We start from the raw sequence: 13080 nt of genomic DNA on the forward strand, positions 1-13080 counted from the left end.
TCATCTGTATTTTCACACACCTAAATTGGATCCAAGTAACTCTAATTATAAAAGTGACTAAAATACTCTAATTAGTTTTAGTATAATCTATTGCATTTCACATGTATGTCGTTTGAAACATTAGGGGGAAACCTGTCCCTGTTTTAAGTTATTGGAGAACTTGGCTGGGGTTTCTAATATATTGCTACTTATAAATTAGAGTCTATTGCACCAGTTTTTGGCTGCAACCATTTATTATTAATTTGACCGCATGTAAACCCAGCATAGAATCCCAGGAAGGTGGACTGGGAAGAGCCAGCCCCGGATAAGGTAAGTCAGTATTCGAGAGAGGTGTGGCAAGGAGAGAAGAGACCCCAAACCCCTTCTTCACAAGGATTTTGAACCTCTCCCAGGTAGAGGTGGGTCACTGCATACTTATCCAAGCTAATTGGCCAGTAATATTCAAGTCTATCAATTACCGTGACTTGAGGGGAGGGTTGCCCAAGGTGAGTTAACTTCTGTTAGATAGTCAGGAAGGTCAACTTACATTTCTTTTGCATTTCTGCTGACTCTGGGCTGGCTCTAAGAAACCAGCCAGAGTGCCTGAGTGGAGGAGGGGGTCTCTGGTTCCCCAAAACCCCATTATTAATAATTATTTTCTCACACATGTAAAGATTGATACTAGAAATACTATTAATCATTTGTTGGTTTGGGGCTCTGTAGGACAGTAACTCTGATTAGAAAGTATGTGTTAGTTAGCGCTATAAGCCCGTGAGAAACAGTGCGGAAGATCTTTTTCCTTAAGATGGCACCGAAGGCGAAGAAGGAAGCGGTTGTTCCCCCCAAGACGGAAGCCAAGTCCAAGGCTTTGAAGGCCAAGAAGGCGGTATTGAAGGGCGTGCACAGCCACAGAAAGAAGAAGATCAGGACGGTCCCCCACCTTCCGGCGACCCAAGACTCTAAGGCTTCGAAGGCAGCCCAAGTACCCTCGGAAAAGTGCCCCGAGGAGAAACAAGCTTGACCACTATGCCATCATTAAGTTTCCCTTGACCACCGAGTCTGCTATGAAGAAGATCGAGGACAACAACACCCTTGTCTTCATTGTAGATGTCAAGGCCAACAAGCATCAGATTAAGCAAGCTGTAAAGAAGCTTTATGACATCGATGTGGCCAAGGTCAACACACTGATCAGGCCTGACGGAGAGAAGAAGGCCTATGTCCGACTGGCTCCAGACTATGATGCTTTGGACGTTGCCAACAAAATGGAATCATCTAACGGTGTCCAGGAGGACTCAGTTCAAATGTTTTCCCCAGACACTTGACACTTAATAGCCATGTGACCTTTCATTCATCAGCAACTTGCTTTTTACCTGAATGTCCCGCATACTACTATTGACTAAAGAGGGCCTACTAGGACTGTACAATAAAGACAATTCCCAGTGTAAAAAAAAAAAAAAAAGAAAGTATGTGTTAAGGAATCAATTATTAGAGTCCTTAAACTTAAATTCAAGGAATTTTTTTCTTGTTATATTTTTTATTCTGTTAAATATTATTTCTGTTTTTTTTAGAGGGAAGTATTATGTATTTTATTTTATAGCATTTGTCTTTGGAAGCAGAGAAATAGGACTAAAGTCACTATATCAAAATAGATTTCTAGGAAATTGATAATATTTTACTTTTGGAATTAGACTTCTGAAATAGTTGAAGGTAATAAAACAACAACTAGGAGAAGACATATCTCAGTATTATTTTTGGTATGTGTGATAACAGCTTTAGTGGTCATTCTCCTATGTTAATATAGTAGGTGAAGCTATCTGAGGGACCCAGAAATAAAAGAATAGACAGTGGGGATCCCAACACTTGTCATGGACCTAAATAGAACCAACAAACTATAGGTTGATGGAAAAGAAAGCAGATGGAGGGAGCCTCTCACTCCAACTCCACCCTCCTTAAGACATCATAGGATGAAGAAATTGAATGCAGGGCTTCCTCTGCTCCAAGGTGTGTCCCAGGAAGATGAAACTCTTGCTGCCCCAATACTCAACCCCAATAAACTTCTGGAGTAGGGATGACAAAGTGGGGACCAACTGCCTTTTTATTGGGTAGGGTGAGTAGGGAGGGAGTTTGGATCAGGGAAAATCAGGACAAAGTTTCATTGTTCCAAAAATTTAGTAGGAATGGAATTGGGGTTCTGATTTATTTGATACAATTTAATTTGTAGCTGTGGAAACAGCAATAATTTTATCTGGGAATTCTAATTATTACCATTTAAATGTAAATCCATGAGTGTTCAACATAATAAAAGTCATCATATATAACTCCTCTGAAGCAAGGGGAAGTGTTGGTATCCCCATTTTACAGATGAGAAAACTAAGGGTCAGAAAGACTGAATGGCCTACTTGAGATTAAGCTAGGCAAGTGGAATTTGAACTGGGACTTTTTTTTTTTGGTGGGGCAATGAGGGTTAAGTGACTTGCCTGGGGTCACACAGCTAGTAAGTGTCAAGTATCTGAGGCCAGATTTGAGCACAGGTCCTCCTGAATCCAGGGCTGGTGCTTTATCCACTGCACCACCTAGCTGCCCCATGAACTGGGACTTTTGATTCCAAGTCCAAGGTCCTGAAAGTCTAATTTAAAAGAAAATTTGGAATCCTATCAATACAGGGCTATTAACTTTTTGGTGTTTTTCATCTCTCTCATGCACTTATATAATATTGTTAAGCATTATTTAAATATAAACAAACAGGTTTGTATTATATCTACTTAACTCAAAGGGATGTTGTAGGAAAAAGCATGTTGCAAGTCTTAAAATGTCTATATGAGCTATTATTATGATTACCTGCGTATGCTTATTTTTCTCCACTAGACTATAATTTTTTTGTTCCAATTCATGATTTCATTGCCAGAAATTCCCTCTAACATTGCAATATTAGCAAGTATTCTGCAACTTATACTCTTGGAGAATTAACTAGGGTCTTTGAGGGAGGGTCTAATTAAGTGACTTGTCTATGATCGCACAACCAGTATGAGCCTGAGTAGGATTTGAACCCATTTCATTCCAATTTGGTCATCCATATACTATGCTAATGTATCTCTCTAAAATGATATTTCATAATAACTGACATTTACATATGACATATATATACATGTGTGTATGTAATATCTAGCTCTACCAGTTCTATATCTATGTATATCTTATGAAAACTGGTGTTATGTCTTATCTTAATCTAGTATTCTATATTAGGCAATTAATAAACATTGGATTTAAATTATTCAATTGAAATTGGTGGAAGCAGTACCAGAATTATGAAGTATCAATGAGTTAATACCACTTTGGGCACCTTGGGAACTCCTGACATACCTTCTTTTAAAGCCACAACAAAAATATGTCAAACTTTAAAAACAAACAAACCACAATTCACCTTACTAAGTATATAGATCTGAGAGCCTGGCATCCTCACCGGACTTCAGCTCTGATTAGAATTTAGAAGGCATTTAAAACAGTTTCTCAGATAAGTTTCCTGGAAGTTTTTCTTCTTCTTGCTTGAAAATGAGCCATGTGCCTCCAGACATCAGAGAGGCAACATTTTCATCACCAGGGGTATTTTTTTCTAAACATAGCCCATTTCCCATGGCTATAATGGTTGTCGAACTTAGGTAGAATTAATTGTACATGTGGAGGTATCTGTATTTTAAATGTTTATATCTTATTTCCTTGCTTAAAGTATTAGAATAAAAATGATTAAATGTAAGGCTTTCAGATAACATGAAACTATGTTAAACTAACATATTTATTATGTATGCCACTCAATAAATATTTTTAGAATTTTATGGGATTTGATAAAACTGCATACAGTGATCTTTTTTCCCTTGGGACAAACAATGCAAACTAATTCATAGATAATGGCTCTTCTATGCTAAATTCAGCTCTACATAGCACAATTATCCAGATACTTTTAGGATATTAAGGCAATCTGAGTTTTAAAATATCCATTTTTGCCTGAATTTTGAATTTAATTAAGGGAAGAATTAGAGTGTAGGCAGAAAATTTTTAACCATCCCTAAGGTATAATCGGCTTTTACCAGGGTCCTCTGCTTTGGTGGTCAACGAGAAGAGCTTTGCAGATAAAATTGTCATAGGATCACATGGAGTCAAAGCGCAAAAGGACCCTCAAGGCTGAGTCCAACCTCCCTCCACCTTATGTCATTTAATTTTTTTTTTAATTTTTTGCAGGGCAATGAGGGTTAAGTGACTTGCCCAGGGTCCACACAGCTAGTAAGTGTCAAGTGTCTGAGGCCGGATTTGAACTCAGGTCGTTCTGACTCCAGGGCCAGTGCTTTAGCCACTGTGCCACCTAGCTGCCCCCCCCCCTATGTCATTTTAGAGATAAGGAAACAAAGTCCAGAAGGCTAAGTGATTTTACCAAGGTCACACAAGAAATTAATGACTGAGAAGGATTTAAGCTGGCCCCAAGCTCTCTCCATTGTATCACCTAGCTGTCTTGTCCAGAGATTTAATGTGGCAGCAACTATGGGAGAAAGAAAGTGACTCTACTGGCTATTGCCTAAGTCCCCACCTGGGATTCAATCATAGAATCAGAAGCTCACATTGTTACCTAGGCAAAAAAAGAGGAGTTTTTAATCTTTCTCCACACAATTTTCCCAGTACTCTAGCTTGTACATTTTAACTTGATTTCAGCTATATAAAAACATTGGGGGTGGGGTGAGGGAGAGGAAGGAGTAAGAGGAGAAAGTGGAGAAATATGGGTCCAGGAATCTTCCATATGCTCCAAAACCCTGAATTCCATCTGACACCACAAGGCAACTCCCACCTTCTACTAGTTATTACCAAAACCTAGCTCTCCTCAGATGACAGAGCCTCCCTGTCCACCCTTTCTAGGACTGGCTATGCTTTCACTCATTCTCCTTGGCTCGTTGGCTGAGGTGGGGGCAGGGTTGGAATACTCTTTGCTTCCTATTGCCACTTTCAAGTTTTCCCCCCTACCTTCATCATTCAGTAACCTCTCTTCTTTTAAGGTTCCTGCTATTCATACTTATCACCCAATCAAAACGCTGGTAGCTATTGTTCACAAACCCTGAGGTCAATCCTCTGCCTTTCTCAATGAGTTTAGTACATACCTCAGAACTTTTCTCTCCCCTGCAACTCCTGCCTTCACAATAGACTTTATTATATACTGACTCTCCCTCAAACTCCCTGACTACTTACTGCCTCAATTTACACACTTCCACGATATGTTCCTCCACCCCTCTCATCCAACACTTAACCTATCAGATTTTCACCTCTCTCCCTCAGTTTTTCCCTTATAAAACTTTAATCTTCACCCATACAGAGACCTCCTCAGTTCTCTCCCAGGTCATGTCCTTGCAATAGACACTATCTCTCCTTTCCCCCATCTTTACTCCTTCATGAATCAACTTAATTCTATATTATACTCTTTTCTTGAATTCCTGGCCCCCATATCATACACTGTCACATCCTGCCAAGCCTCGGTTCTTGGATCACTCCCACCATTTGCTTCCTTCACTCCTAGACAGATACTGCTGAAAAAATCATGCAAACTGTTCTAACTAGGCTTTCTAAAAAATTTATGTTAACTAGGTCCTTACTGCTGCTAGGCAATCCTATTATGTATTATATATGTATATATTATATATCCCTTATCAACCCACCATCCCACTCTCCACAGTGGCTCTTCTAAATCTTTTTCATCCCCCTTAAATCTCCCATGCCTCCTCCTCCCTCAACCCTCTTAGCTGAGATCCTTGCCTCATATTTTGTAGAAAAACTGAGGTCATTTGCTCAGAGCTTCCTTATTTCCTATCATTTTGATGTATTCTGCCACTATCTCCTTCTTTATCCCTTGTCTTATGATGAAGTGGCCTACTCTTTTTTTTTTTCTTGTGAGGCAACTGAGGTAAGTGACTTGCCCCAGGGTCACACAGTTAGTAAGTGTCAAGTGTCTGAAGCTGGATTTGAACTCAGGTCCTCCTGAATCCAAGGCCGGTGCTCTATCCACTGCGCCACCTAGCTGCCCCCCTTACTCTTTACCAAAGCCAACTTCTCTAATTGTTCAAGCAGTCTTATTCCATCCTGTCCCCTTCAACAGATTGTTTCTTCTCTCATCCACATTCACTTATTTTGTTAATTTCTCCTATCTGCTGGCCCATTCCCTACTTCCTACAAACACATTGAGGTCTCCCCTATCCTGCCTCTAAATTTAGTGCTCTTTCTGTTCAAAGATTCAAACTTGCTTCTCCCTTCCATATCTCTTCTTTTTAACACATATGTAGGCTAGGAGTATCTTTGCTTATGTTTGCAGGGGCCCCTCCTAGGAACCATTGTTGGGTCACCACTTTCTTTTTTTTTTTTTTTTTTTTTTTTGAGATATTTTATTTTTTTCCGTTACATGTAAAGATAGTTCTCAACTTTTGTTTATACATTGCTTTACAATTTCAGATTTTTCTCCCTCCTCCCTCCCCCTCCCCCCCCCTCCCTAGACAAAAATATGGAACGCTTCACGAATTTGCGTGTCATCCTTGCGCAAGGGCCATGCTAATCTTCTCTGTATCGTTCCAATTTTAGTATATGTGCTGCCGAAGCGAGCACCACCACTTTCAATAATGGCTGGTGGAGGGGGAAGAAAGTGGAAATGACAATGCTTAGTTTAACAGCAGAATCCTGAAAAGGAACTAGCAATATTCTGTGATTGTACAATGAAACTGATAAAAAGACTCAGAACTCATTAGTAAAAAACATGAACCTAGAATAGCCCGTATTAAACAGTGCCATCTGAGCAAGTTATGTTACTCCTCTGAGCTCTGGTTCTCTACCCTGGAAGCTTGGAAAAAGAGGAGAATGGTGATATTTGTACAGTGCCTACAGGGATCACAGTAGGCATTTAATAAGTGTTTATTGACTGACTAACTGGTATTAACTGAGCCCATTTCTAAAATTCTTTAATCTCTAGAACCTCTATATATGAGGTTCCATTAGTGTCCCATGAAAAGTATTGGCACAAACCCTGGCTGAGAGACCCTAAAAGACCCAGGATGGGAGATAGATGAGTAAATATCCTCTGCAAAAATTCTTTACAGAGTGCTCACTAATTCTTCCATGTGCCTTTTTTAAAAACAAAACAAAACAAAAAACATTCATCATAAGTACTGATGTGGTGAATTGCTTGTGCAATCTTTGCCACAATGGTTCTCCAAATTTGGGGACTCAGAGCCCCTTTACATGCTTAAAATTATTGAAGACCCCAAAGAACTTTTGTTTATCTAATCTATTGGCTTCCACCTCTTCCTCTGCCTTCTCATACCAAACCCTACTTTTGCCCACACATGACTTCTGATCCCTTGACCCCTCAGTTCTCTTCCAGATTATCCTCACTGCACTGGCTGCTCTCTCTTCCTTTCCTCATCCTGACCCCTTGGTGAACCTGTTCAACTCTTTACTGTCTCTTGATTCCCTCACCTCCTCATCATATCACTGTTGTATCCTTCCAACCTTCAACTTTGGTCCTTCATACTGCTGGTTGTTCTGCCTGCATCAAGTCTCTCTCCACTCCAGTCTATCCTTCATTCACTTGACAAAATGATTTTCCTAAGGAATGTTCTGACCATGTCAACTTCATACTCAATAAAATCTAGTGATTCCCTATCACCTCCAGGATCAAATAAAAAATCCTCTGTTTGGCAGTCAAGTTCCTCAGAAGCTTCCCTCCCCAAGCCCAGCTCCTTTCCAATCTTCTTATATCTTATACTACCACCACCCCCACACTCCTCAATCCAGTGACATTGGCCTCCATGACCAAAATTCTCCATCTCTCAGCTCCAGGCTGTTTTCCATATCTGAAATGTTCTCCTTTCTGCCTCTGGCTTCCCTGCCCTCCATTCAAGTCCCATCTAAAACCCCCACCTTCTACAGGAAGCCTTTCCCAATCCCTTTTAATTCTAATATCTTTCCTCTGTTAATTATTTTGTATTTATGTATATAGCTTGTTTATACATGTTTGCTGGTTTTCCCCCATTAGATTGTGAGGGTCCTTGAGGGCAGGTATTGTCTTTTGTCTTTATTTGTATCCCCAAGGCTTAGCACAATGCTTGACATGTAGAAGATGCATCCAGTAGTGTACTAGCAAATGTCTTACGGCTGGCTTCTCAGGAGAAAAAAATATTCACAACATGCTTTTAAGTTTATCTTCATTTTAACATTTTCTCCATCACTTTCTTAAATATAGACAATAAAAAAGCAATAAATGAAACCCAGGTTTGTAGCTTTCCCTATTTCCAAGGTGTAAATACTCACACTGAAAATTTAACCAATTGGCTCTTCGAGGTATATGAAAAAAATCCAGCCTAACACAGATATGTAGTTGAAAAAAAAGGAGCAGTATTTTAATAGGCAAATAACATCTTAGTATTATTATGAAAATAGTTTTGATCTGGCAAACCCCCTGAAAGGTGTCAGGGACCTCCAGGATCCTTGGACCACACTTAAGAACTGCTGCTCTAATGCATTTGGAACAGGAATTTAAAAATACTGAACAGATGCACAAGACAGCTGAGAAAACAGCATCATGGAGAGAATATTGGACTAGACCTCAGGAACCCAAGTCAAAGAGCCGACATTTTTACACCAGAGATACAACCCATTCACAGGTGAGTAAATACAGGACATATACAAAGCAAATGCAAAGGCCCTGGGAGGAGGCGACTAAACATTGGTGAATCAGAATAGGCCTCTTCAAGGTGGTATCATGAGGTTTGAGTCTTGAATGAAGCTAGAGTTTCCACTGGACAGCAACCTCTGTGAAGGCATGGAGGAGTGAGCTGGAATGTCCTGTATGGAAAACAGCAAGCAGACCGTTTGCCTAGATCACAGAGTTTGTGAGGAAAGCTTTACTTTGAGTAAAGTTTCAGCTTTACTCAAAGGCTATGTGGTAGATCCATGTCTAACCCTGATCATTGGTTATGTCCGCAAAAGCAGGCAAGGCAAAACAGCAGGTATTTTGATCTACTGGAGCAATGTTATAAACAGTGGTATTTGGCTATAACGTATTAATGAAGCTCTTACTAAGCAGATTTACTTGTTATCTTAAAACTTGATACATTCATATCACCAGACTCTTATCCAACTAAAAATATCTCAGGTCTTGAGGAAGAGCCTGCTATTAAAGGGCTGTGCTGAGGAAAACCAATAATTCCAGATCATTCAGTCAGATTATATCCTGACTTAATTAACATGGCTTTATGTAGATCTAGAAAATTCAGAGTGTCTTCATGGTGATCTTGAAGTCTCTTCCCTCTCTCAGCTGACCCCACATTCAACCAGTTGCCAAATCTTGTCAGTTCTGCTTTCACAATAACTCTGCATTCATAGCCGCCTCTCTATTCACACTTGCACCACACTGGTCTGGTTCCTCATCACTGCTCACTGGACTTGCCTAATAGCCTCCCACCTTGTCTCTCTGCCCTAACCTTCTCTCCAATATAATCTTCACACAACTGCTAAGATAATTGTCCTAATACACAGGTCCAACTAAGTCACTTTCCCACTTCCAAAACCTTCTATAGTTTATTTTGTGCTTGAATAAATAAGAAAGACAAAACAGACAGAGAGAATTTATTAAGCACTTATTATGTGCCAGGCACTAAGTTAAATTCTTGGGCTACAAATATTCCAAAAATGACAGTTTCCTATCCCCCCAAGAGTTTATATTATAATGGGAGGAGACACATTAAGGGGAGCTGAAAAGAGGAAAGGGGGCACAAGAACAGTGTGGATGGCTTGGAGGGGTTTTGTGGAGGTCCTTGGCCCAAGGTTATGCTGGAGCCACCTCTAATGGCATCTGGAGAATTGATTGTTAAATTTTCATTGTGAGCATTTACAACTTGGAAACTGGCGAACAGTATAAAAGTGATTTGGGTATATTTTTCCCATGGTAATGTTGTTGAACACTTACCAGCACACTACTTTCTGAGCCCCTGCAAGAAAAGGCAGAAGCTCCCTATTAGAACCCAAGAACCTGAGGGCAGTGTCCAGCTTGCCCTTGGGGAGGAGGTGTGAATGTGAGGTCAGTAGAGAAGGCATGGTATATTGATGAAATGGCATTCCCTTTGCTCCAAAGATAAAGACCTTTGGATTAAATATGAACTCTTTAACTTGGCATTTAAGGCACACACATATTCCTGCATGTGCATGCATACACACACACACACACACACACACACACACACACACACACACAATTCGGCTTCAATCTACTGAATTTCAAAGAGGTTGGGATTTAATGTTAGAGCATATAGATTCCACTCCTGTCCTCGGCTGCTTACTCCTTATGTAATTGTTAGCATAACTGGACCTCAGTTTCTTCATCTGTAAAATTAAGGGAGTGGATGGAAATCACATATAATTTCTAAGGTCTTTCTGATCTCAATCTTATGACTTTTATCTCTACTTATCTCCTCTATCTGGTGATCTCTTGCCTGAGACCACCATATCAGGAAATGCTAAGGCTTCTCTCCAGCTTCACTACTGACCTCGGGTTTTTCTACCTGGCCCACTACTGAACTCCCTTTTGTGTGTTGCCTTCTCTAATTAAAATATAAGCTCCCTGAGGGTGATGACTATCGGAGTTTTTTTTGCTTGTATTTATATTTCCAGTACTTAGCATAGTGCCTGGCACCACATGGTAAACAATAAATCTCTCTCTCTCTCTCTCTCTCTCTCTCAATGTTCCAGCCTTATTCCACACTGCTCCCCTTCATCTACTATATGTTCTAGCCAAACTGGACTTCTAGCTATTCCTGGACCAGATTCTGTACTCTCCTCACTCAAATTCACTTCTTCCTTCTATAGGAATATTATTCTTTCCTAATCCAATTCAGTTGCCATCTTCTCCATAAAACTTTCCTTCATCCCATTTTCTCTCTTCCCACAGCTCTCCTTTATGGGGGCAGAATTTGGACTTTGCATGGCACTCCCCACTTTCCATCTGCAGCTCTCCCCCAAAAGATTGTACACTCCTTGAGGGCAAAGACTATCTTTCTTTTTCTTATTTGTAGTACTTAATAACTATTTATTGAATTGAATTGGTAACTGAATAGATAAATTGGAGTGGGGAGAGATTTGAAACAGGCAGGACCTACCAGCAGGCTATTTTAATTGTTCAGGCATGAGAATGAGATCCTGCCTAAGAGTGGTGGCACTGTCAGAGGAGAGAAAAAGTCATTTATGAGAGATACTGCAGAGGTGAAATAGGGAGGCCTTGGCAACAGATTGGATATGGAGATAGGGGGTGAGAGATAGTGAGAAGTAGAGAATAAATCCCATGTTGCATACCTGAGAAACTGGAAGTGGTGTTGTCCTTTACAGTACTAGGGAAGATAGGAAGGAGGGAGCATTTAGGGGCAAGATAATGACATGTTTTGGACATGTCCACTCTGAGATGTCTGAAAGGCAGTGGAGATGCAAGACTGGAGATCAGCAGAGAGGCTGGGGCAGGATTGGTAGATTTGAAAATTGTCAACATATAAATGGTATGGGGCAGCTAGGTGGTGCAGTGGATAAGGCACATGCCCTGGATTCAAGGGCACCTGATTTGAAATCTGGCCTCAGACACCTGACACTTACTAACTGTGTGACCCTGGTCAAGTCACTTAACTCTCATTGTCCCGCCAAAACAAAACAAAACAAAAAAACGCAAAAAACCCCCACACAAAACAAAACAAAAAACCCCCACAACAACAACAACAATAACACCCCCCCAAAAAACCAAAAACCAAACAAATAACCAAACAAACAAAACCCATATAGATGGTAATTAAATCCATGGGAACTTCTGAAATCACCAAGTGAAGTAGTATAAAGGGAGAACAGAAGAGGGCCCAGGAAGAACCCTAAGGGATATTTACAATTAAAGGGCATGATTTGGGTGAGAATCAAGCACAGGAGACTAAGATGAAGCAATCAAATAGACAGGAGAACAAGGAAAGATTAATGTCCTGAAAACTTAGAGAAAAGAGAATATTGGAGAATAGTGATCAGCAATGTCAAAAGCTACAGAGAGGCCAAGGAGAATGAGAACTGAGAAAAGTTCATTGGATTTTATAACTAAGAGATCATTGGTAACTTTGGAGAGAGCAATTTCAGTGAAATGATTAGGGTAAAACCAGATTTAAAAGGATTAAGAAGAGAGTGAGAAGAGAGAAAGTGTAGGTACCCACTGTAGACTACCTTTTCAAGGATTTTAGCAGCAAAGGGCAAAAGAGATATAGGATAATATCAGGAATGGAAGGATTAAGTGAAGGTGTTGTGTTTTTTTTCAGGATAGGGGAGACCTCAATGTGTTTGCAGGAAGTAGAAAATAGGCCAGTAGATAAGAGGAAATTTACAAAATAAGTTAATGTGGTTGAGAGAAGAAACAATCTGTTGAAGGAGACAGGATGGAATAAGACTGCTTGAACAATTAGAGAAGTTGGCTTTGGTAAAGAGTAAGGGGGGGCAGCTAGGTGGCGCAGTGGATAGAGCACCGGCCTTGGATTCAGGAGGACCTGAGTTCAAATCCAGCTTCAGACACTTGACACTTACTAACTGTGTGACCCTGGGCAAGTCACTTAACCTCAGTTGCCTCACAAGAAAAAAAAAAAGAGTAAGGCCACTTCATCATAAGACAGGGATAAAGAAGGAGATAGTGGCAGAATACATCAAAATGATAGGAAATAAGGAAGCTCTGAGCAAATGACCTCAGTTTTTCTACAAAATATGAGGCAAGGATCTCAGCTAAGAGGGTTTGAGGGAGGAGGAGGCATGGGAGATTTAAGGGGGGATGAAAAGATTTAGAAGAGCCACTGTGGAGAGTGGGATGGTGGGTTGATAAGGGATATATAATATATACATATATAATACATAATAGGATTGCCTAGCAGCAGTAAGGACCCAGTTAACATAAATTTTTAGAAAGCCTAGTTAGAACCGTTGCATGATTTTTTCAGCAGTATCTGTCTAGGAGTGAAGGAAGCAAATGGTGGGAGTGATCCAAAACCGAGGCTTGGCAGGATGTGATCAGTGGTATGATAT

At 40.3% G+C, this 13080-nt stretch overlaps 1 non-coding gene and 1 pseudogene across 1 annotated transcript; one reads left to right on the forward strand and one right to left on the reverse strand.

The window, feature by feature from the left end:
* Positions 1–760: 760 nt before the first annotated feature.
* LOC122747743 lies at positions 761–1301 on the forward strand (annotated as a pseudogene).
* A 5198-nt stretch (positions 1302–6499) lies between these two features.
* Positions 6500–6606, reverse strand: LOC122752047. Its single transcript, XR_006355852.1, has one exon. It is a non-coding gene; the product is annotated as a U6 spliceosomal RNA (small nuclear RNA).
* Between the last annotated feature and the right edge of the window lie 6474 nt (positions 6607–13080).

Source organism: Dromiciops gliroides, chromosome 3 (assembly GCF_019393635.1).
Source record: "Dromiciops gliroides isolate mDroGli1 chromosome 3, mDroGli1.pri, whole genome shotgun sequence".
In the NCBI taxonomy this organism is placed as follows: domain Eukaryota; kingdom Metazoa; phylum Chordata; class Mammalia; order Microbiotheria; family Microbiotheriidae; genus Dromiciops; species Dromiciops gliroides.